Source organism: Pan troglodytes, chromosome 18, assembly GCF_028858775.2.
Source record: "Pan troglodytes isolate AG18354 chromosome 18, NHGRI_mPanTro3-v2.0_pri, whole genome shotgun sequence".
Classification (NCBI taxonomy): Eukaryota; Metazoa; Chordata; class Mammalia; order Primates; family Hominidae; genus Pan; species Pan troglodytes.
The window spans coordinates 40,127,418-40,150,326 of NC_072416.2; positions in this window are offsets into that span (position 1 = coordinate 40,127,418).

The following is a 22,909-nucleotide window of genomic DNA, read 5'->3' on the forward strand; positions in this document are numbered from 1 at the left end:
CTCATTAAGGTGTATGGTGAAAAAGCAAATATCCCCAGATAAAAACTAGAAAAAAACTCCCTATGAAACTGCTTTGTGACATGTGGATTCATCTCACAGAGGTAATCCTGTGTTTTGATTGGGCAGTTGTGAAGAAGTCCTTTTGTAGAATCTGCAAAGGGGCATTCGGGAGTGCATTGAGGACTCTGGTGATGAACTGAATATCCCCAGATAAAAACTAGAAAGAAGCTGTTTGTGAAACGGCTTTGTGATGTGTGGATTCATCTCACAGACTTAAGCCTTTCTTTTGATTCAGCAGTTTGGAAACACTGTTTGTGTAGAATCTGCGAAGGGACACTGGGAGCTCAATGCAGCCTATGGTGAAAAAGTGAATATCCCCAGATAAAAACTAGAAAGAGGCTATCTGTGAAACTCCTTTGTGATGCGTGGATTCATCTCAAAGAGTTAAATTTTTCTTTTGATTTGGCACTTTGAAAACACTGTTTATGTAGAATCTGTGAGGAGACATTTGGAGCTCATTGAGGCCAATGGTGAAAAAGGTAATATCCCCAGATAAAAACTAAAAAGAAGTTACCTGTGAAACTACTTTGTGACGTGTGACTCCTCCTCACAGAGTTAAACCTTTGTTATGATGCAGCAGCTTGGAAACAGTTTTTTTGTAGATTCTGCAAAGGGACATTTGGTAGTGCATTGAGGCCATTTATAACAAAAAAAAATCCCCAGATAAGTAGAAGAAATAAGATGTCTGTGAAACTGTTGGGGATGTATGGATTCATCTCACAGAGATAAACATTTATTTTAATTTAGTAGGTTTGAAACAGTCCTTTTGAAGGATATGCGAAGGGATACTTCAGAGCACATTGAGGCCTATGGTGACAAAAAAATATCCCCAGATAAAAACGAAAATGAAGATATCTGTGAATCTGCTTTGGTATGTGTGGATTCATCTAACAGAGTTAAAGCTTTCTGTTGATTCAGCAGTTTGAAAACACTGTTTTTGTAGACCCTGCGAAGGAACGCTTCGAAGATGATTGAGGCCTTTGGTGAAAAAGTGAGTATCCCCAGAAAAAAACTAAAAAGAAGCTATCTGTGAAATTCCTTTGTGATGTGTGGATTCAACTTACAGAGATAAATTCTTCTTTTGATTCAGCAGGTTGGAAACAGTCCTTTTTTAGAATCTGTGAAAGGACATTTTGGAGCTCATTGAGGCCTATGTTGAAAAAGTGAATATCCCCAGATAAAAACTAAAAAGAAACTATCTGTGAAACTGCTTTGTGTTGTGTGGATTCATCTCAGGGGTAAACCTTTGTTTTGATTCAGCTATTTATAAACTCTTTTTTAGAAGTATCTGTGAAGGGACACTTGTGAGGTCATTGAGGCCTGTGGTGAAAAAGTGACTTCAGATAAAAACAGAAAAGAAATTATCTGTTAAACTTGTTTGTGATTTGTGGATTCATCTCATAGAGGTAAACCTTTCCTTTGTTTCAGGTGGTTTGAAAGATTCCTTTTGTAGAATCTGTGAAGGGACATTTGGGAGCCCATTGAGACTTATGGTGACAAACTGAATATCCCCAGACAAAAATTAGAAAGAATGTATCTGTGAAACTGCTTTGTTATGTGTGGATTAATCTCACTGAGTTAAAGTTTTCTTTTGACTCAGCAAATTGGAGACACTTTTTTTTAAATATCTGTGAAGAGATATTTGGAAGATCATTGACGTCTATGGGAAAAAACTGAATATTCCCAGAAAAAAAGTAGAAAGAAGCTATCTCTGAAACTGCTATGTGATGTGTGGATTCATCCAACAGACTTAAACATTTCTTTTGATTCAGCATTTTGGAAACACTCTTTTCAAAGGAACTGTGAAGGGATATTTGGGAACCCATTGAGGTGTAGAATCTGTGAAGAGATATTTGGGAGCACATTGAGGCCTATTGTGTAAAAGCAAACATCCCCAGATAAAAACTAGAAAGAAGTTATCTGTGAAACTGTTTTGTGATGTTTGCATTATTCTCACAGAGTTGAACCTTTCTTTTTATTCAGCAGCTTGGAAACAGTCCTTTTGTAGAATCTATGAAGGGATATTTTGGAGCATATTGAGAACTATGGTGACAAACCGTATATCCCCAGATAAAAACTAGAAAGAATGTATCTGTAAAACTGCTTTCTGTTGTGTGGATTCATCTCACAAAGTTAAGCCTTCCTTTTGATTCAGCAGTTAGGAAGCAGTGTTTTTGTAGAATACACGAAGGCACATTTGGAAACCCATTGTGGCCTATAGGTAAAAAATGAATATCCCAAGATATATACTAGAAAGAAGCTATCTTTGAAACTGCTTTTTTATGTGTAGATTCATCTCCTACAGTTAAAACTTTCTTCTGATTCAGAACGTTGGAACACTCTGATTGGAGTATCTGCAAATGGACATTTATGAGCTTCTCGAAGACTATGGGGAAAAACTGAATATCCCCAGTTAAAAACTATGAAGAATTTGTCTCTGAAACTGCATTGTGATGTGTGGATTCATGTCACAGAGTTAAACATTACTTTAGATTCAGCCCATTGGAAAAATTCTAATTGGAGGATCTGCAAAGGCACATTTGGGAGCCCATTGAGGACTAAGTGTAAAAACAGATTATTCACAGATACACACTAGAAAGAAGCTATCAGTGAAACTCCTTTTTATGTGTGGATTTATGTCAAGGAGTTAAGACTTTCTTTTGATTCAGCAGGTTGGAAACACTCTATTTGGAAAATCTGTGAAGGGACATTTGGGAGCCCATTGAGGCCTATGGGGAGAAACCAAATATCTCCAGATAAAAACCAGAAAAAAAACTATCTGTGAATCTGATTTGTAATGTGTAAATTCATCTATCAGAGTTAAACCTTTCTTTGTATTCAGCAGGTTGGAAAAACACTTTTTGTAGAATCTGCAAAGAAACATTTGGGAGGCCATTGAGGCCTAAGTGTAAAAATAGAATATCCCAAGATAAAAATTAGAAAGAAGCTATCCTTGAAACTGGTTTGTGATGTGTGGATTCACCTCCCACAGTTAAACCTTTCTTTTGATTCAGGAGGTTGGAAACACTCTTTTTGAAGAATATGTGAAGGGACTTTGGGGAGGCCTTGGAGCACAAAGGGGAAAAAACATCCACAGATAAAAATTAGAAGGAAGCCATCTGTGTACCTGCCATGTGATGTGTGGATTCATCTCATGGAGTTAAACCTTTCTTTGATTCACCAGGTTGGAAACACTCTAGTTGGAGAAACTCTGAATGGACATTTGGGAGTCAATTGAGGCCTATGGAGAAAAACAAAGTATCCCAAGATAAAAACTAGAAAGAAACTATCTGTGAAACTGCTTTGTGATGTTTGGATTCATCTCAGAGAATTAAATCTTTCTTTTGATTCAGCAGGTTGGAAGCAGTCTTTTTAGATAATTTGCAAAGGGATATTTGTCAGCCCGCTATGGCCTATGGGGAAAAACTGAAAACTTCCAGATTAAAAGTAGAAGGAAGCTATCTTTTAAACTGCTTTGTGATTTGTGGATTCATCTCACAGATTTAAACCTTACTCTTGATTAAGCAGGTTGGAAGCACTCTTTTCTTAGAATCTGTGAAGTGGCATTTGGGAACCCATTGAGGCCTATGGGGAAAAACTGAATATCCTTAGATAAAAACTAGAAATAATCTATGTGTGAAACTGCTTTCTGATGTGCAGATACATCTCACAGACTCATAACTTTCTTTTGATTCAGCAGGTTAGAAATGCTGTTTTTGGAAAATCTGCTAAAGGACATCTGAGAGCCCACTGATGCCTATGGGTATAAACAGAATATCTCCAGATAAAAACTGGGAAGAAGCTATCCATGAAACTGCTTTGTGATATGTGGATTCATCTAACAGAGTTAAGACTTATTTTGATTAAGCCTGTTGGAATCACTGTTTATGGAGAATCTGTGAAGGTACATTTGGGAGCCCATTGTAGCATTGGAAAAAAAAACAGAATATCCTCTGATAAAAACGAGACAAAAGATCTCCATGAAATTTCTTTATCATGTGTGGATTCATCTCACAGAGTTAAATCTTTTTTTTATTTAGCAGGAGGGAATATTCTATATGAAGAATCTGTGAATGGATATTTTGAAGCCATTTAAATCTATGAGTAAAAAGAGAACGTTCCCAAATAAAAACTATAAACTTCTATCTCAGAAACTGCTTTGTGATTTGTGGATTCATCTCATGGAGTTAAACCTTTCTTTTGATCCAGCATGTTGGAAAAACTCTTTTTGTAGAATCAGTGAAGGTGCATTTGGGAGCCAACTGAAGCCTATGGGGAAGAAATATCCCCAGATAAAAAGTAGAAAGAAGGTATATGTAAAACTGCTGTGTATTGAGTACATTAGTCTAACAGAGTTAAGGATTTCTTCTGATCCAGCAGGTTGGAAACACTCTTTTTGTAGAATTTGCGACAGGACATCCAGGAGCCCAGTGACACCTATGGAAAAACTGAATATCCCCAGATATAAACTAGAAAGAAGCTATCTGAGGAACGACTTTTTTATGTGTGGATTCATCTCAAAGAGTTAAACCTTTCTTTTGATTCAGCAGTTTGGAAACTGTTTTTGTAGAGTCTGCGAAGGGATATTTAGGAGCTCATTGAGGCATATGGTTAAAAAGCGAGTATCCCCAGATAAAAACTAGAAAGAAGCTATCTGTGAAACTGCTTTGTGATGTGTGAATTCATCTCACAGGGTTAAATCTTTCTTTTGATTCAGCAGGTTGGAAACACTCTTTTCGTAGAACCTGTGAAAGAACGTTGGGTAGCCCATTGAAGCCTATTAGGCAAAATCGAATACCCCCAGATAAAAACAAGAAGGAATCTATCTTTGAAACTGCTTTGTGATGTGTGAATACATATCACGGAGTTAAACCTTTCTTTTGATTCAGCAGGTTAGAAACATTGTTTTTGGACTATCCCCTAAAGGATATTTCGGAGCCCATTGAGGCCTATGGGAAAAAAAAAACAAATATCTCCAGACAAAAACTAGAAAGAGCTAAACGTTATTTTTGATTCAGCAGGTTGGAAACACTCTATTTGTAGAAACTGTGAAGGGATATTTAGGAGTCCATTGAGTCCTCAGCATAAAAAAAGAATATCCACAGATAAAAACAAGAAAGAAGCTATCTGTGAAACTGGTCTGTGATGTGAGGCTTCATCTGTCAGACTTCAACTATTCTTTTTATTTATCAGGTTGGAAACTCTCTTTTTGGAGAATATGCAAAGGGACATTTGGGAGCCTTTTGAGGCCAATGGGGAGAGACTGAATGTGCACAGATAAAAACTAGAAGGAAGCTGTTTACCTGCTTTGTGATGTGTGGATTCATCTCACGGAATTAAACCTTTCTTTTGATTCAGCAGGTTGGAAACACTATGTGGCATATCTTTGAACGGACATTTGGGAGTCCATTGAGGCTTATGGGGAAAACCAAATATCCCAAGATAAAAACTAGAAAGAAGCTATCTGTGTAACTCCTTTGTGATGTTTGGATTCATCTCACAGAGTTAAATCTTCCTTTTGATTAAGCAGGTTGGAAACAGCCTCTTTAGAGAATCAGTGGAGGGACTTTTGGCAGCCCATTATGGCCTGTGTGGAAAAACTGAATATTTTCAGGTGAAAACTAGAAAGAAGCTATCTGTGAAACTGCTTTGTGATATGTAGATTTCTCTCATGGAGTTAAACCTTATTTTTATTCAGCAGGTTGGAAACATTCTTTTTTTAGTATCCGTGAGAAGACATTTGGGAACACATTGAGGCCTATGGGGAAAAACCAAATATCCTTAGAAAAAAAACTATAAAGAATCTATCTGTGAAACTGCCATGTGGTGTACAGATACATCTCACTGAGTTATAACTTTCTTTTGATTCAGCAGGTTACAAACACTTTTTGGAAAAGCTGTTGAGGGAAATTTGATAGCCCATGGATGCCTAAACGAATAAACAAAATATCCCATGATAAAAACTGGGAAGAAGCTATCTGTGAGACTGCTTTGTGAAATGTGTATTCATCTGACAGAGTTAAGACTTTATTTTGATCCAGCAGTTGGAATCACTTTTTTTGAACAATCTGTGAAGGGAATTTGGGAGCCCATTGAGGCCTAAGGGGATAAACCGAATATCTCCAGATAAAAACTAGAAAGAAACTATCTGTGAAACTGTGGATTCAACTCACAGAGGTAAACTATTCTTTTGATTCAGCAGATTGGAAATACTCATATTATAGTATCTGCAAAGGGATATTTCGGAGTCCATTAAGGCCTATGTGGCAAAAGAAAATATCCCCTCAAAAAGCTAGGTAGAATCTATCAGTGAATCTGCTTTGTGATGTGTGGGTTCATCCAACAGAGTTAAACCTTTCTTTTGATTCAGCAAGTAGGAAGTACTCTTTTTGTAGAATCTGTGAAGGGACATTTGGGAGCATATTGAGGCCTAAGGAGTGAAGCCAAGTATCTCCAGATAAAATCTAGGAAAATATCTATCTGTGAAACTGGTATTTGTTGTGTGGATTCATCACAGAGTTAAAAATTTCTTTAGATTCAGTAGGTTGGAAACACTCTTTGAAGAATCTGCAGAGGGAATATTGGGAGTCCATTAAGGCCTATGGGGCAAAACGGAATATCCCTCCAAAAACTAGAAAGAATGTATCAGTGAAACTGCTTTGTGATGTGTGGGCTGATCCAACAAATTTCAATGTTTCTTTTGATTCAGCAGGTTTTAAATGCCCTTTTTGTTGAGTCTGCAAAAGAACTTTTGAGAGCCCATTGAGGCCTATGGAGAAAAAACAAATATCCGCAGATGAAAACTAGAAAGAAGCTATCTGTGAAACTAATTTGTGAGGTTTGGTTGCAACTCACAGAGCTAAACCTTTCTTTTGATTCAGCAGGTTGAAAACTCTCTTTTTGCAGAATCTATGAAGGCAAATTTGGGAGCCCGTTGAGGCCTAAGGGAAAAAACAGAATATCCCCAGTTAAAAACTAGAAAGAAGCTATCTGTGAAACTTCCTTGTGATGTGTGGATTAATCTAACAGAGGTAATCCTTTCATTTGATTCAGCAGGTTGGAAACACTCTTCTAGGAGAATCTGTGAAGGGACATTTGTGAGACCACTGAGGCCTACAGCAAAAAACAAAATATTCCCATATAAAAACTAGAAAGAAGCTATTTGTAAAACTGCTTTATGATGTGTGGATTCATGTCACAGAGTTAAAACTTCTTTTGATTCAGCAGCTTGGAAACAATCTTTTTGTAGAATCTGTGAAGGGAAACTTGCGAGCCCATTGAGGCCTATGGGGAAAAATGGAATATCCCCAGGTAAAAACTAGAAGGAAGCTATTTGTGAACCTGCTTTGTGATTTGTGGATTCATCTCACAGAGTTAAAACTTTCTTTTGATTCTAAAGACTGAAATCACTCTTTTTGGAGAATCTAATATGGGACATTTAAGAGCCCATTGAGACCTATAAAGAAAAATTAAATTTCACTAAATCAAACTAGAAAGAAGCTATGTGTAAAACTGCTTTGTGATGTGTGAAATCAGCTCACAGAATTCAACCTTTATTTTTATTCAGCAGGTTGGAAACACTTTTTTTTTGTACAATCTGCACAGGTCATTGCGAGCTTATTAAGGCCTAATGAGCAAAACAGAATATAGCCAGAAAAAAAAAATAAAAAGAAGATATCTCTGAAACTGCCGTGTGGTGTGTGAATTCATCCAACAGAGTTAAAGCTTTCTTTTGATTCAGCAGGTTTGAAACACTCTTTTGGCAAATCTCCAGAGGGACAATTTGGAGCCCATTGAGGCCTATGGAGAAAAACTGAATATCCCCAGAAAAAAACTAGAAAGAAGCTATCTGTGAAACTCCTTTCTATGTTTGGTTTCAGCTCGCAGAGTTAACCTTTCTTTTGATTCAGCAGGTTGGAAATTCTCTTATTGGAGAATCTGCAAACGAATATTTTGGAGCCCATTGAGGCCTGTGGGAAAAATAAAATACCCCAATATAGAAATTAGAAAGAAGCTATTTGTGAAACTGCTCTCTGATGTGTGGATTCATCTCACAGAGTTAAACCTTTGTTTTGATTAAGCAGATTGGAAACACTCTTTCTGTTCAATCTGCAAAGGGACATTTGAGAATGCCTATAGACCTATGGTGATAAAGAAAATATCCCCAGATATAAACTAGATAGAAGCTATCTGTGAAACTGCTTGGTGATGTGTGGATTCAACCTATAGTGTTAAACCTTTCTTTTAATTCAGCATGTTGGAAATACAGTTTTTGTAGAAACTGTGAAGGTACATTTTGGAATGCATTGAGGCCTATTGAGAAAAAGCAAATATCCCCAGATAAAAAATAGAAATAAATTACCTGTAAAACTGCTTTGTGATGGGTTGACTCATGTCACAGATTTAAACCTTTCTTTTGATTCAGCAGTTTGACTGCTTTTGTAAAATCTGCGAAGGGACATGTGGGAGATCATTGAGGTCTATGGTTAAAAAGGGACTATCCCGACAGGAAAACTAGAAAGAATCTAACTGAGAAACTACTTTGTAACGTGTGGATTCATCTCACAGAGTTAAACCTTTATTGTGATTAAGCCATTTCAAAACACTGATTTTATACAATCTGCAAAGGGACATTTGGGAGTGCATTGAAGCCTATGGTGGAAAAGCAATTATCATTAGATTAATATGAGAAAGAAGCCATCTGTGAAACTGCTATGTGATGTGTGGATTCATCTCAGAGAGATAAACCTTTCTTTTGATTCAGCATGTTGGATAGAGTATTTTTGTAGAATCTGCAATGGGACATTTGGAAGCCCATTGAGTCCTATGAGAAAAAAACCAAATATCCCCATATGAAAACTAGAAATAATCTATCTGTGAAACTCTTTTGTGATGTGTGGATTCAACTCACAATGTTAAAAATTTCTTTTCATTCAATAGGTTTTAAACGATCTTTTAGGAGAATCTGTGAAAGGACAATTTGGGAGCCCATTGAGGCCTATTGGGGAAAAAAACAAATATCCCCAGATAAAAACTAGAAAGAAGGTATGTGTGAAACCATTTTAGATTTGTGGATTCACCTCACAAAGTTAAACATTTCTTTTGATTAAGTGATTGGGAACACTTTTTTGGAGAATTTGCAAAGGGACATTTGGAAGTTAATTGAGACCTGTAGGGAAAAACTGAATATGTCCAGATAAAAACTACAAAGAAGCCTTCTGTGAAACTGCTTCCTGATATGTGGATTCATCTCACAGAGATAAAACTTTCTCTGATTGAGCAGGTTGGAACCACTCTTTTTAGAGAATCTATGATGGGATGTTTCAGAGCACATTGAGGCCTAAGAGGAAAAATAAAATATCTCCAGATAAAAAACACAAAGAAGCTATCTGTTAAACTGCTTTCTTATATAGATTCATCACACTGAGTTAAATTTTCCTCTGATTCTACAGATTGAAAACACTCTTTTTTGAGAAACTGTGAAAGGATATTAAGAACCCTTTGAGGCCTATGGGAAAAGATTGAATATTCCTAAGTAAAAACTAGAAAGAATCTATCTGTGAAACTGCTTTGCGATGAGTGGATTCATCTCACAGAGTCAAACTTGTCTTTTGATTCAACAGATTGCAAACACCCTTGTTGGAGAATCTGCAATGGGACATTAAGCAGACCTTCAAGACCAATGGGGAAAAACTGAATATCCCCTGACAAACACTAGAAAAAAGATAACTGTGAAACTGCTTAGTGACGTGTTTATTCATCTCACAGAGTTCAACCTTTCTTTTGATTCAGCAGGTTGGAAACACTCTTTTTAGAGTATTTGTGAAAGGACATTTGAGAGCCCTTAGAGGCCTATCAGGAAAAAATGAATATCTCCACATAAAAACTAGAAAGGAGCCATCTTTGAAATTGTTCTCTGATGTGTGGGTTCATCTCACAGGATTAAATATTTATTTTTAATCAGTAGGCTGGAAACACGCTTTTTGTAGAATGTGCAAAGGGTCATTTTGGAGCCCATTGAGGCCTATAGGAAAAAACTGTATATGCCCAGATTAAAACTAGAAAGAAGCTATCTGTGAAGTTACTTTGTTATGTGTGGGTTCGTCTCACAGAGTTAAACCTTTCTGTTGATTCAGGGCGTTGGAAATGCTCTTTTTAAAGAATCTTTAAAGGGCGATATGGAAGCCTATAAGGCCTATGGGAAAAAGCCAAATATTCCCAGATAAAAACTAGAAATAACGTGTCTGAGAAAGTGCTTCTTGATGTGTGGATTCAGCTCACAGAGTTAATCCTTGCTTTTGACTCAGAAGGTTAGAAATGCTCTTTTAGGAGAATCTATGAAGGGATATTTGGGAACCCACAGAAGGCTATGGGGAAAAACTGAATATCCCCAGATAAAAAATAGAAAGAAACTCCCTATGAAACTGCTTTGGGAGGTTTGGATTCATCTGACAGAGTTAAAACTTTCTATTGATTCACCAGGCTGGAAACACTCTTTTTGGAGAATCGGTGATGGGACATTTGAGAGCCCAATGAGGCCTATGGGGCAAAACAGAATATCACCAGATTAAAACTAGAAAGAAGCTATCTGTGAAACTCCTTTGTGATGTGTGGATTAATCTCAGAGAGTTAAACCTTTCTTTTGATTAAGCATGTTGGAATCAGTCCTTTTGTAGAATATCCAAAGGGACATTTGGGAGTGCACTGAGGCCTATGTTGACAAACTGTATATCCCCAGATAAAAACTAGAAAGAAGTTATCTGTGAAACTGCCTTGTGATGCATGGATTCATCACACAGAGTTAGGCCTTTCTTTTATTTAAGCAGTTTGGAAACACTTTGTAGAATCTGTGAAGGGACATTCAGGAGTGCATTGAGGACTATGGTGAAAAAGAGAATATCCACTGATTAAAAATAGAAAGAAGCTATCTGTGAAACTGCTTTGTGATATGTGGATTCATCTCACAGAGTTAAAACTTTATTTTGATTCAGTAGTTTGGAAACACTGTTTTTGTAGAATCTGTGAAGGGACATTTTGGAGCTCATTGAGGCCTATGGTGGAAAAGAAAATATCCCCAGATAAAAACTAGGAAAATGTTATTTGTGAAACTGTTTTGTGATGTGTCAATTCCTATCACAGAGTGTAAACTTTCTTTTGATTTGGCAGGTTGCAAAGGGTCCTTTGTAGAATCTGCAAGGGGACATTAAATAGCATATTGAGTTCTATGGTTACAAACTGACTATCCCCAGATAAGGAATAGAAAGAAGCTTTTTGTGGAACTGCTTTGAGATGTGTGGATTCATCTCACAGAGTTAAATCTTTCTTTTGATACAGCTGTATGGAAACACTGTTTTTTTAGAATCTGCAAAAGGGTATCTGGGAGTGCATTGAGGCCTATAGTGAAAATGTGAATATCCGCAGACAAAAACTAGAAAGAAGCTACCTGTGAAACTGCTTTGTGATGTACGGACTCATTTCTCAGAGTTAAACCTATCTTTTGATTCAGCCATTTGGAAATACTGTTTTTTTAGGATTTGCAAAGGGACATTTAGGGGCCCATTGAGGCCAGTGGGGAGAAACCAAATATCCAGAGATAAAAACTAGAAAGAAACTGTCTGTGAAACTGCTTTGTCTGTGTGGATTCATGTCTCAAAGGTAAAACTTTCTTTGGATTCAGCAGATTGGCAACACTCTTTGTGGACAATCCATGAAGAAATATTTAAGAGCCCACTGAGGCTTATGAAGGAAAACTGAATATCCCCAGATAAAAACTACAAAAAAGCAATCTGTGAAACTACTCGGTGATGTGTGGATTCATCTCACACAGTTAAACCTGTCTTTAGTTTCAGTAAGTTGGAAGCAGTCTTTTTGTAAAATCTATGAAGAGACATTTGGGAGCCCATTGAGGCCAATGGGGAAAACCCGAATATCCCAGTTAAAAACTAGAAAGAATCCATCTATGAAACTGCTTTGTGATGTGTCAATTCACCTCCCAGAGTTAAATGTTTCTTTTGATTCTGCAGGTTGAAAACCCTATTTTTGAGAATCTGTGAGGGTACACTTTGTAGCCCATTGAGTCTTATTGGGAAAAACTAGTAATCCCCAGGAAAAAAAAAAAAGAACTAGAAAGAAGCTCTCTGTAAATTGCTCTGTGATGTGTGGATGCATCTCATTGAGTTAAACCTTTCTTTTGATCCAGCAGGTTGAAAACACTCTTTTTGTAGAATCTGAGAAGAGACATTTGGGAACCCTTTGAGGCCTAGGGGAAAAACTAAATATCCACAGATAAAAATTAGAAAGCACGTATTTGTGAAACAGCTTTGTGATTTGTGGTTTCCTCTCACAGAGTTAAACCTCTCTTTTGATCCAGTAGGTTGGAAACACACTTTTTGGAGAATCTGCATAGGAATGTTTTGGAGCCCATTGAGGCCTATGTGGCAAAATGTAATATGCAGAGATAAAAATGAGAAGAAGCTATCTGTGAAACTGCTTTGTGATGTATGCATTTATCTCAGGGACTTCAAACTTTCTTTTGCTTCAGCAGATTGGAAGCATTCTTTTTGTAAAATCTGTGAAGGGACATCCAGGAGCCCATTGAGGCTTATGGGGAAAATTCAAATATCCCCAGATTAAAACTAGATAGAAACTATCTGTGAAACAGCAACAGCTTTGTGATGTGTGGACTCATCTCACACAGTTAAATCTTTCTGTTGATTTAACAGCTTGAAAACACTCTTTATGGAGAATCTGCAAAAGGACAATCGGGAGCCCATTGAGGCCTATGGGGAAAGACTGAAAATCTCCAGGTAAAAACCAGAAAGAAGCTATCTGTGAAACTGCTTTTTGATGTGTGGATTTATCTCACAGAGTTAAATCTTTCATTTGATTCAGCAGGTTGGAAAGGCTCTTTATGTAGAATCTGCAAAAAGATGTAAGGGAACACGTTTTCGTCTAAGAAGAAACAGCAACTATCCACAGATGAAAACTAGAAAGAAGCTCTCTGAGAAACTGCTTTGTAAAAAGTGGATCAATTTCATAGAGTTAAACCTTTCTTTTGATTCAGCAGGCTGGAAACAATCTAATTGGAGAATCTGCACATTACATTTTGGGGCCCATTGAGGCCTATGGGTAAAAACTGAATATCCCCAGATAAAAACTAGAAAAACACTGTTTGTTAAACTGATTCATGATGTGTCGATTCATCTCACAGAGTTAAAGCCTTGTTTTGATTCAGCAGGTTGGAAATGCTCTTTTTGTAGATTCTGCAAAAAGACATAATGGAGCACATTTTCTTCTAAGAAGAAAAACTGACTATCCACAGATAAAAACTAGAAAGAAATTATCTGAGAAACTGCTTTGTAATAAGTGGATTAATCTTACAGAGTTAAATCCGTCTTTTGATTCAGCAGCCTGGAAACAATCTATTTGGAGAATCTGTGAGGATGTATGTGGGAGCCCATTGAGGCCCATGGGTAAAAACTGAATATCCCCAGGTAAAAACTAGAAAGAAGATATTTCTGAAACTGATTCTTGATGGGTGGATTCAACTCACAGAGTTAAATCCTTCTTTTGATTCAGCGGGTTTTAAACCCTCATTTTGGATTATATGTGAATGAATTTTTTGGAGTGCTTTAAGGCCTATGGGGAGAAGCCAAATATCCACAGTTAAAAACTAGAAAGAAGCTATCTGTGTAACTGCTTTTGTGATGTGTGGATTTGTCTCATGGAGTTAAACTTTTCTTTTTCTTCAGCAGGTTTGAAAAACTCTCTTTGCAGGATCTGCGAAGAGACATTTTGGAACCCATTGAGACCTTTGTGAAAAACAGAATATACCAATGTTAAAACCAGAAAGAAGCTATCTGTGAAACTGTTTTGTGATGTGTGGATTCATCTCACAGAGTTAAATCTTTCTTTTGATTCAAAAGCTTGGAAACAGTTTTTTCAAGAATCTGTGAAGAGATACTTGGGAGCCCATTGAGGCATATGGGTAAAAACTGAATATTTCCATATAAAAACTAGAAAGAAGCTTTCTGTGAAACTGCTTTGTGATGTGTGCCTTCATCTCACACAGTTAAATCTTTCTTTTGACTTAGCAGGTTGGAAACAATCTTTTTGTAGAATCTGTCAAGAAACATTTGGAAGCCCATTTATGCATAGGGGAAAACTGAATATCCCCAGATAAAAACTAGTAAGAAACTATCAGTGAAACTGCTTTGTCGTGTTTGGATTCTTCTCACAGAGTTAAACCTTTCTTTTGATTTAGTAGATTGGAAAAGCTCTTTTTCGAGAATCTGCAATGGGACATTTTGGAGACCATTGAGGTCTATGGAGAAAAACATATATGACCAGGTAAAAACTAGAAAGAAGCTATCTGTGAATCTGCTTTGTGATGTGTGGATTCCTCTCACTGAGTTCAAGATTTATTTTGATTAACCAGCCTGCAAAACTCCTTTTGAAGAATCCATGAAATGACATTTTGGAGCCCATGAGGCCTATGGGCAAAACTGTATATACCTGGAAAAAAACTAGTAAGAAGCTATCTGCTAAATGGCTTTGTGATTTGTGATGTGTGGATTCATCTCACAAATTTAAACCTTTCTTTTGATTCAGAAAACTGGAAAAACTCATTTTGTACAATCTGTGAAGGGACATTGGGATCCCACTGAAGCTTATGGGGAAAAACTAAATATCCTCAAATAATAACTAGAAAGACGCTATCTGTGAAACTGCTTTGTGATTTGTGGATTCATCTCACAGTGTTAAATCTTTCTTTGGTTCAGCATGTTGGAAACACTCTTTGGAGAATCTGTGAAAAGACATTTCACGGCCCATTGGGGTTTATGAGGAAAAACCGAATATCCCCAGATGAAAACTACAAAGAAGCTATCTGTGAAACTGCTTTGGGAAGTGTGAATTTATTTCAAAGAGATAAACTTTTCTTTTGAATCAGCAGGTTGTAAACACTCTTTCTGGAGAATCTGTGAAGGGACATTTGAGGGCCCTTTGAGGCCTATGGGGAAAAACTGAATAGGCCCATTTAAAAAGTAGAAAGAAGCTATGTGTGAAACTGCTTGATGATGTGTGGATTCATCTCACAGAGTTAAAACTTTTCCTTGATTCAGCACGTTGGAAAAACCCTTTTGGAGAATCTGTGAAGAAACATTTGGGAGCCCATTAAGGCTTAGGGGGAAAACAAAGTTTACCTAAAAAAAAAACTAGTAAGAATCTATCTGGGAAATAGCTTTGTGATGTGTGGATTCATCTTACAAAGTTAAACCTTTCTTTTGACTCAGAAAATTGGAAACACTCAGTTTGTAGTAACTGCAAATGGACATTTAGTAGCCCATTGAAGACTATGGGGAAAAACAAAATATCCCCAGATAACAACTGGAAAGAAGCTATCTGTGAAACTGCTTTGTGATTTATGGATTCATCTCACAGGATTAAACTTTTTGTTTGATTCAGCATTTGGAAACACTCTTTGGAGAACCTGCAAAAAGACATTTAGGAACCCAGTGGGGTTTATGGGAAAAAAACAAATATCTTCAGATGAAAACTAAAAAGAAGCTATCTGTGAAGCTGCTTTGGGATGTGTAAATTCATTTAAAAGAGGTAAACTTTTCTTTTGTTTCAGCAGGTTGGAAGTACTCTTTTTGGAGAATATGCGAAGGGACATTTTGGAGCCCTTTGAAGTCTATGGGGAAAAATTGAATATCCCCAGAAAAAAACTAGAAAGACGCTATCTATGAAACTGGTATTGTATGTGTAGTTTCATCACACAGAGTTAAACCTTTCTTTGGAATCAGTAGTTTGGAAACACTCTTTTTGGAGAACCTGTGAAGGGACATTTGGGAGCCCATTGAGACCTAAGTGAAAAAATGGAATATCCATGGATAAAAATAAGAAAGTACATATGTGTGAAACTGCTTTGTGATGTGTTGATTCATCTCACAGAATTAAAACTTTCTTTTGATTCAGCAGATTGGAAACACTCTTTTTGGAAAATCTGTGAAGAAATATTATGGAGCCCATTGAAGTCAAGGGGGAAAGCAGAATATACTCAGAAAAAAAACTAGTAAGAAACTATCTGTGAAATGGCTTTGTGATGTGTGGATTCATCTCACAAAATTAAACCTTTCTTCTGATTGAGGAAATTCATAACACTCATTTTGTAGAGTCTTAGAAGGGATATTGGGAGCCCATTGAAGCCTATGGGGAAAAACTGAATATCCCCAGATAACAACTAGAAAGAAGCTGTCTGTGAAACTGCTTTATGGTTTGTGGATTCATCTCACAGTGTTAAACCTTTCTTTTGATTGAGCATGTTGGAAACACTGTTTGGAGAATCTGCAAAAAGACATTTGGGAGCCCACTGGGGTTTATGGGGAAAAAATGACTATCCCCAGATAAAAACTAGAAAGAAGCTATCTGTGAAAATGCTTTGTGATGTTGAATACATTTCAAAGAGTTAAACCCTCTTTTGATTCAGCAGGTTGGAAACACTTTTTTTGGAGATTCTGCTAAGGGATATTGAGGAGCCCTTTGAGGACAATGGGGAAAAACTGAATATCCCCAGATAAAAACTAAAAAGAAGCTATCTGTGAAATTGCTTAGTGATGTGTGGATTCATCTTACAATGTTAAAACTTCCTTTTATTCACGAGGTTGAAAACACGTTTTTGAACTATTTGCAAAGGGTTATTTTGGAGCCCATTGAGCCTTATGGGGAAAAATGGTTTATCCCCAGTTAAAAACTAGAAAGAAGCCATGTGTGGAATAGCTTTGTGATGTATCAATTCATCTCCCAGAGATAAACATTTCTTTTGATTCAGCAGGTTGGAAACCCTCTTTTTGGAGAATCTGTGAAGGAACATTTCATAGCCCATTGAATCCTATTTGGAAAAACTGAATATTCCTAGAAAAAAACTGGAAAAAACTATCTGTGAAACTGCTTCATGAAATGTCAATTCAGCTCGCAGAGGTAAAATTTCTTTTGATTCAGCAGGTTGGAAACTATTATTATAGGATCTTCCAAGGAACACTTGGGAGCCCATTAAGGCCTATGGGGCAAAACAAAATATCCCCCCAAAAAAACTGGAAAGAATCTATTGTTGAAACTGCTTTGTGATGTGTGGATTCATCTCACAGGTTTAAACCTTTCTTTTGATTCAGCAGATTGGAAACACTCTTTTCAGAGAATCTGCAAAGGGACAGCTCAGAGACCAATGTGGCCTTTGGGGAAAAACCTAATATCCCCAGATAAAAAGTAGAAAGAAGCTATTGGTGAAACTGATTTCTGATGTGTGGATTCATCTCTCAGAATTAAAGCTTTCTTTTAATTCATCAGCTTTAAAACACGGCTTTTGCAGAATCTGTGGAAAGACATTTTTGATCCGATTGACACCTATGTGCAAAATGGAATATACCTAGAATAAAATGATTAAGAAGCTATCTGAGGAATGGCTTTGTGATATGTGGATTCATCTCACAAAGTTAAACCTTTCTTTTGAATCAGTAAATTGTAAACACTCATTTTGTACAATCTGCAAAGGGACATTGGGAGTCCATTCAAGCCTATGAAGGTAAACTGAACATCCCCAGATAACAAATAGAAAGAAGTTGTCTGCGAAACTGCTTTGGGATTTGTGGATTCATCTCACAATGTTAATCTTTTTTTTTTTTTTGATTCATCATATTTGAAGCACTCTTTGGAGAATCTGCAAAAAGGCATTTGGGGACCAATTGGGGCTTATGGCAAAAAAAATGAATATCTTTAGATAAAAAATAAAAAGAAGCTATCTGTGAAACTGCTTTGGGAGATGTGAATTCATTTCAAAGAGTTAAACCTTTCTTTTGATTCAGCAGGTTGGAAATGCTCTTTTTGGAGAATCTGCAAAGGGACACTTGGGAGCCCTTTGAAGCCTGTGAGTAAAAACTGAATATCCCCAGATAAAAACTAGAAAGAAGCTATGTGTGAAACTGCCTGGTGATGTCTGGATTCATCTCACAGAGTTAAAACTTTCTTTTCATTCACCAGGTTGGAAACACTCTTCTTGAAGTATTTGTGAAGGGACACTTGGGACCCCATTGAGGTCTATGGGGAAAAACAGAATGTCCCCAGTTAAAAACGAGAAAGAAGCCATCTGTGAAACTGCTTTCTTATGTAACAATTCGTCTCCCTGAGTTAAACAATTCATTTGATTCAGCAGTTTGGAAAAACTCTTTCTGGGGAGCCTGCAAAAGGACATTTTGTAGCCCATTGAATCCTATTATGAAAAACTGAATATCCTCAGAATTAAAGCTATCTGTGAAATTGCTTTGTGATGTGTGGATTCATCTCAAATAGTTAAATCTTTGTTTTGATTCAGCAGGTTGGAAATACTCTTATTATAGAATCTGTGACAGGACATTTGGGAGCCCAGTAAGGCGTAAGGGGCAAAACGGAATATCCCCCCAAAACAACTAGAAAGAATCTATCTGTGAATCTGCTTTGTGATGTGTGGATTCACCCAACAAAGTTAAACCTTTCTTTTATTTCAGCAGGTTGGAAACACTCTTTTTGGTGAATCTGGGAAAAGACCTTTGGGAGCCCATTCCAGCCTATGGAGAAAGAGAAAATATCCCCAGATTAAAAACTGTAAATAAGTTCTCTGTGAAACTGCTTTATGATGTTTGGTGTCACCTCACAGAGTTAAACCTTTCTTTTGATTCAGCAGGTTGGAAGCTCTCTTTTTGGACAATCTGCAAAGGCATATTTGGAGGCCCATTGAGGCCTAAGGGAAAAACTGAATATCCCCAGTTAAAAATGAGAAAGAAGCTCTCTGTGAAACTGTTTCATGAAGCGGGGATTCATTTAACAGAGATATACCTTTCATTTGATTCAGAAGTCTGGAAACACTCTTCTTGGAGAACATGTGAAGGGACATTTATGAGCCCATTTAGGCCTATGGAAAGAAACTGAATATCCCCATATAGAAATTAGAAAGAAGCTATCTGTGAAACTGCTATATGATGTGTGGATTCGCTTCACAGAGTTAATGCTTTCTTTTCATTCCGTAGGCTGAAACACTCTTTTTATAAAATTTGCGAAGGGACATTTGGGAGCCCATTGAATCCTATGGGGAAAAACGAGTATCCCTAGATAGAAACTAGAAAGAAGCTATCTGTGAAACTGCTTTGTGATGTGTGGATTCATCTCACAGTGTTATACCTGTCTTTTGATTTTGCAGATTGGAGACACGCTTTTTGGAAAGTCTTTGAAGAGACATTTAAAATGCCATTGAGGCCAATGAACGAAAACTGAATATCGCTAAATAAAAACTGGAAAGAAGCTATCTGTGAAACTACTTGATGATTTGTGGATTCATCCTGCAGAGTTAAAGCTTTCTTTTGTTTTAGCCAGAGGGAAGCACTCTTTTGCTCCAGCAGGATGGAAGCACTCTTTTTTAAAAGTCTGTGAAGGGAAATTTGGGAGCCCATCGAGGCATATAGGAAAATAGATAAAAATTATAAAGAAGCTATCTTTGAAACTGCTTTGTGATGTGTGGCTTCATCTCACAGAGTTAAATATTTCCTTTGATTCAACAGGTTGGAATCACTCTTTTTTTTTTGAGGTGGATTCTTGCTCTGCCACCCAGGCTGGAGTTCAGTGGTCTGATCTCGGCTCACTGCAAGCTCTGCCTCCCGGGTTCATGCTATTCTCCTGCCTCGGCCTCCTGAGTAGCTGGGACTAAAGGTGCCCACCACCATGCATGGCTAAATTTTTTTTATTTTTAGAAGAAACTGGGTTTCACCATGTTAGCTAGGATTGTCTCAATCTCCTGACATTGTGATCTGCCTGCCTCAGCCTCCCAGAGTGCCAGGATTACAGGCATGAGCCATTGTGCCCAGTGGTAACCACTCTTTATGGAGACTCTGTGAAGAGACAATTGGGAGTAAATTGTGGCCTAACAGGAAAAACCGAATATCTCCAGATAAAAACCAGAAAGAAGCTATCTATCTGTTAAACTGCTTTGGGATGTGTGGATTTATCTCACAGAGTTAAACCTTTGTTTTGATTCAGCAGGTTGGAAACACTTTGTAGAATATTCAAAAGGACATTTGGGAGCACATTGTAGGCCTAAGGGGAAAAAAAGAATGTCCACAGATGAAAACTAGAAAGAAGCTATCTGTGAAATTGCCTTGCCATTTGTGGATTCACCGTACAGAGGCAAACCTTTCCTTTGATTCAGCAGTTTGGAAACACTCTTTTTGGAGAATCTTTGAAGTGATATTTGGGAGCCCATTGAGGCCTATGGGGAAAAGCTGAACAACTTCAGATAAAAATTAAAAGAAGCTACATCTGAAACTGATATTTGAGGTGTGAATTCAAGTCCCAGATAATGTGCAAAAAGACATTAGAAAGCCCATCGAGACCTATAGGAAAAACCCCAATATGCCCAGATAAAACTGAAAGGAAACTATACATAAAACTGATTTTTGATATATGGATTCAACTGACATAGTTAAACCATTCTTTTGATTCAGAAGGTTGGAAACACTTTTCTGGAGATTCTGCAAAGGGACATTTTGGAGCTCAGTGAGGGCTATGGTGAAAACTTGAATATCCCCAGGTAAAAACTAAAAAGAAGTGATACAAGAAACTGTTGTGTGATGTTTGGATTCATCTCACAGAGTTAAAACTTTCTCTTGATTGATCAGCCTAGAAACACTCTATTTTGTGAAATCTGTGAAAGGACTTTTGGCCATTGAGGCCTAAGAGGTAAAAGAGATTATCCCAGAATAAAAACTAGAGGATAGTAATTTCTGAAACTGCTTTGTGACAGGTAGATTCATCTCACAAGGTAAACCTATCTTTTCAATCAGTAAGTTGGAAGCATTCTTTTTCTAGAATCTGTGAGGGGACATTTTGAAGCCAATTGAGGCCTATGGGAAAAACCAAATTTCACCAGATAAAAAATAGAAAGAAGCTACTTGTGAAGTTGCTTTCTGATGTGTGGATTCATCTCACAGAATTAAACCTTTCTGTTGATTCAGCAGGTTGGACACACTCTTTTTCGAAAATCTGCAAAGGGAAATTTGGAAGCCAATGAGGCCTATGGGGAAAATTTTAATATCCCAAGATAAAAACTAGAAAGAAGTTTTGGTGAAAATGCTTTGTTATGTGTGGATTAACCTCACTGACTTAAACATTTCCTTTCATTCAACAAGTTTGACACACTCTTTTTGTAGAATCTACGAAGGGTCATTTAGGAGCCCATAGGGGCCTATGGGGAAAAACTGAATATCCCCAAATAAAAAACTAGAAAAAATCACTCTGTGAAACTACTTTGTGATGTGTGGACTCATCTCACAGAGTTACAACCCCTTTTTTGATGCAGCAGGTTAGAAATACTCTTTTTGATGTATTTGTGAAGGGACATTGGGAGCCCATTGTGACCTATGAGGAAAAACTGAATATCCCCAGATTAAAAACTAGAAGAAAAATCATCTGTTAAACTGCTTTCTGATGTGTGGATTCATCTCACAGTGTTAAACCTTTCTTTTCTTTCTGCAGGTTGGAAACACTCTTCTTGGAGAATCTGCAAAGGGACATTTGGTAGCCCATTTAGTCCTATTGGGATAAACCAAATATCCCCAGAAAAAAAAATTAGAAAGAAGTTATCTGTGAAACTGCTTTGTGATGTGTGGATTCACCTCACAGAGTTAAACCTTTCTTTTGATACAGCAGGCTGGAAACACTCTTTTTGTAGAATCTGAGAAGAGACATTTGGGAACTTATTGAAACCTATGAGGAAAAACCTCAATATCCACAGATAGAGATTAGAAAGAAGCTTTTAGTGAAACAGCTTTATGAAGCATAGATTGATCTCAAAGAGTTAAAACTTTCTTTTGATTCAGCAGGCTGGAAATACTGTTTTTGGTGAATCTGCATAGGGATATTTTGGGGCCCTTTGAGGCCTACGTGGCACAAAAAAATATACACAGGTAAAAACTAGAAGAAGCAATATGTGAAACTGCTTTGTGATGTATGCATTCATCTCTGAGATTTCAAACTTTATTTTGATTTAGCAGGTTTGAAACACTCTTTTTGGAGAATCTGTGAAGGAACATTTACGAGCCTTTTGTGGTCTATGTGGAAAAACAGGATATGCCCAGATTACCACTAGAAAAAAGCTATCCGTGAGACCGCTTTGTGATGCGCAGATTCAGCCCACAGGGTTAACCTTTTCTTTGGTTCAGCAAGTTGGAAACACTGTTATAGGATATGTGAAGGGACATTTTGATCCCATTAATGCCTATGGGGCATAACCAAATATCCCCAGAAAAAGACAAAGAGGGAGGTATCTGTGAAACTGTTTTGTGATGTGTGGATTCATCCAACAGAGGTAAACTTTCTTTTGATTAAGCAGGTTAAAAACAGTCTTTTTCTTGTGAATCTGTGAAGGGACTTTTGGGAGGCCATTGAGGCCTATGGAGAAAAACAGAATATCCCCAGATAAAAAATAGAAAGAAGCTCTCTGTGAAGCTGCTTTGTGATTTTTGGTTTCAACTCACAGCGGTAAACCATTTATTTTGATTTAGAAGGTTGGAAAATCTCTTTTTGGAGAATCTGTGAAGCAACATTTTGGAGCCCATTGAGGCCAATGGGGAAATACTAAATATCCCCAGATAAAAACTAGAAATAAAGTATCTGTGAAAATTATTTCCGATGTGTGGATTAACCTAACAAAATTAGATCTTTCTTTTGATTCAGCAGGTTGGAAAAACTCTTTTTAAAGGATCTGTGAAGGGACATTTGGGACCCCTTTGAGACCTATGAAGGAAAACTGAAAATCCCTAAATAAAAA